Raw genomic sequence first — 3,427 nt, forward strand, 5'->3', positions numbered from 1 at the left:
TAAGAAATATGGGTTAATTTAAGTTGTAAGAACTAGGTAGTAATAACCCTAAGCTATTGATTGAGCATTTAAAATTAATAAGTGTCTGTGTGGTTATTGGGGAGCTGGCTAATGGAACAAAACATTATGCCCACAGGGGAAGAATTGGGCCCAGATAAGGAACATAAAGAAAGAATTTCTATAGAAAAAAAGAGGGGGGGTTATTCACACACAATACCACCACTAGCAAATCCAATACAAACAAGAATTAATAACCAATGGCCATGAATATCCCTCAATATCAATGGACTTAACTCACCTATATAAAGACACAGGCTAGTTTCCGCGAAGTGGGCTCATGGACCAGTGAGACCCAGAAGAGGCTTTTCGCACCTGGGAGGTCGTGGACCGCTGTTCCGCGGCTGTCATCATGCCACAAAATGAATATATTGAATTACACCGTAAACGCTATGGGTATCGTTTGGACTACCATGAGAAAAAGAGAAAAAAAAAAAAAGTTGGGAGGCCCATGAATGTTCAAAGAAGGCCAAAAAAATGATTGGCCTGAAGGCTAAGCTCTACCATAAACAGCGCCATGCTGAGAAAATACAAATGAAAAAGACTATTATGATGCATGAAAAGAGAAACACCAAACAAAAGGATGATGAGAAGACCCCACAAGGAGCAGTACCCGCCTATCTGCTGGACAGAGAGGGACAGTCTAGAGCAAAAGTACTTTCCAACATGATTAAGCAGAACCGAAAAGAGAAGGCGGGAAAATGGGAAGTCCCTCTACCCAAAGTCCGTGCCCAAGGAGAAACAGAAGTATGGAAAGTTATTTGAACAGGAAAAAGAAAAAAGAAGGCATGGAAGAGGATGGTTACTAAAGTTTGTTTGTTGGTGATGGTTTTACAAGAAAACCACCTAAATATGAAAAGTTCATTAGGCCAATGGGCCTGCACTTCAAAAAAGCCCATGCCACACATCCTGAGCTGAAAGCTACTTTTTGCCTGCCAATATTTGGTGTGAAAAAGAACCCATCATCCCCATTATATACAACTCTGGGTGTAATCACTAAAGGCACAGTTATTGAAGTGAATGTGAGTGAATTGGGCCTCGTGACACAAGGAGGCAAGGTTATCTGGGGAAAGTATGCCCACGCTACTAATCCTGAAAATGATGGATGCATAAATGCTGTCTTGCTGGTTTGATAGTGACTTCCACAGAAGACTACACATCCTTTGAAAAACATCACTGTGATCTTTCTGAATACTACCAAGCTGCCTTACCCATAAATTGTAAAGAAAAAGAAAAACTGCTCAGTTTTCCAGTTTAAAAAAAAAAAAAAAAAGGGACAGGCTAACAGAATGCATACAAAGACAGAATCCATCCTTCTGCTGCATACAAGAAACACACATCAACTTCAAAGACAGATGTTACCTCAGAGTAAAGGGGATAAGATTTTCCAATCAGATAGATCTAAGAAACAAGCAGGTGTAGCTATCCTAATATCTAAAAATTAGACTTCAAACTAAAATTAATCAAAAAAGATGAACAAGGGCATTTCATATTCATTACAGGAAAAGCCCATCAAGATGAAATCTCAATTCTGAACATCTATACCTCTAATACAAAGGCACCCATATTCATGAAAGAAACATTACTAAAACTCAAATCACACATAAAACCCCATACACTTATAGTGGGAGACTTCAACACCCCACTCTCACCACTAGATAGGACTACCAGACAAAAACTTAACAAAGAAACAAAGGAACTAACAGAAGTTGTGACCCAATTGGGTGTAACAGACATCTATAGAACATTCCATCCAAACACAAAAGAATATACCTTCTCAGACCACATGGAACCTTCTCTAAAATTGACCACATACTTAGCAACAAAGCAAACCTCAATAGATACAAAAAATGGAATAACCCCCTGCATCTTATCATATCACCATGCCTTGAAGTTAGAATTCAACAACAACACAGATTTCAGAAAACCTACAAACTCATGGAAATTGAACAGTGCTCAATTTCATCATGCCTGGGTCAAGGAAGAAATAAAGAAATTAAAGACCTCTTGGAATTCAATGAAAATGAAGACACAACATACAAAAACTTATGGGACACTCAGAAAGCAGTGCTAAGAGGAAAGTTCATAGCAGTAAGAGCCCACATGAAGAAACTGGAGAATACACTAGAGAATTAGCAGCACACCTGAAAGCTCTAGAACAAAATGAAAACTCATCCCGGAGGAGCAGACACCAGGAAACAATCAAATTGAGGGCTGAAATTAATAAAATAGGAACAAAGCAAACAATACAAAGAATCAATGAACAAAGAGTTGGTTCTGAGAAAATTAACAAGATAGACAAACCTTTATCCAAACTAACCAAAAGGCAGAGAAAGGATATGCAAATTAACAAAATCAGAAATGAAAAGGGGGACATAACAATGGACACTGAGTAAATACAGAGATAGATATTACTTACCAAAACTAAGCCAAGAACAGTTAAGCAATTTAAATAGACCTAAGCCCTAGTGAAATAGAAGCAGTCATCAAAGTCTCCCAATCAAAAAAAAAAAAAAAAAAAAAAAAAAAAAAAAAAAAGCCCAGGGCCAGATGGCTTCAGTGCAGAATTCTACCAAAAATTCAAAGAAAAGCTAATACCAATACTCCTCAAAGTGATCCACACAATAGAAGCAGACGTGTCATTGCCAAACTCGTTTTATGAGGCTACAATTGCCTTGGACCTCAAACCATATAAAGACACAACTCAGAAAGAGAACTACAGACCAATCTCTCTAATAAACATTGATGCAAAAATACTCAATAAAATATTGGCAAATCAAACCCAAGAACACATCAGAAAAATCATTCACCATGATCAAATAGGTTTTATCCCAGGGATGCAGGGATGGTTCAACATAAGAAAATCCATCAATGTAATCCACCATAAAAAGAAAAAAAAACTGAAAAAGAAAACCCACATGATCATCTCACTAGATGCTGAAAAAGCCTTTGACAAAATCCAACACAAGATAAAGGTCTTGGAGTGATCAGGAATAGCAGGAACATACCTCAACATGATAAAGGCAATACACAGCAAACCAACAGCCAACGTCAAACTAAATGGAGAGAAACTCAGTGCTATTCCTTTAAAAGATGAGGTTGTCCACTCTCTCCATATCTCTTCAATATCATACTTGAAGTTCTAGATAGAGCAATAAAACAACAAAAGGAGATGAAGGGGATGCAGATTGGAAAGGAAGAAGTCCAACTTTCACTATTTGCAGATGATATGATAGTTTATGTAAGTGACCCCAAAAATTGTACCAGGGAACTCCTACAACTGACAAACACTTTCATCAAAGGGTCAGAATACAAGATTAACTCAAAAATCCAATTTTAAAAAGTGGGGTACAGAAGTAAATAGAGAATT

At 37.5% G+C, this 3,427-nt stretch overlaps 1 pseudogene; it reads left to right on the forward strand.

The window, feature by feature from the left end:
* Nucleotides 1-326: 326 nt before the first annotated feature.
* LOC127221211 (ribosome biogenesis protein NSA2 homolog) lies at nucleotides 327-1,190 on the forward strand (annotated as a pseudogene).
* Nucleotides 1,191-3,427: the final 2,237 nt, after the last annotated feature.

The sequence above is a fragment of the Phodopus roborovskii genome, unplaced genomic scaffold, assembly GCF_943737965.1.
Source record: "Phodopus roborovskii unplaced genomic scaffold, PHOROB, whole genome shotgun sequence".
In the NCBI taxonomy this organism is placed as follows: domain Eukaryota; kingdom Metazoa; phylum Chordata; class Mammalia; order Rodentia; family Cricetidae; genus Phodopus; species Phodopus roborovskii.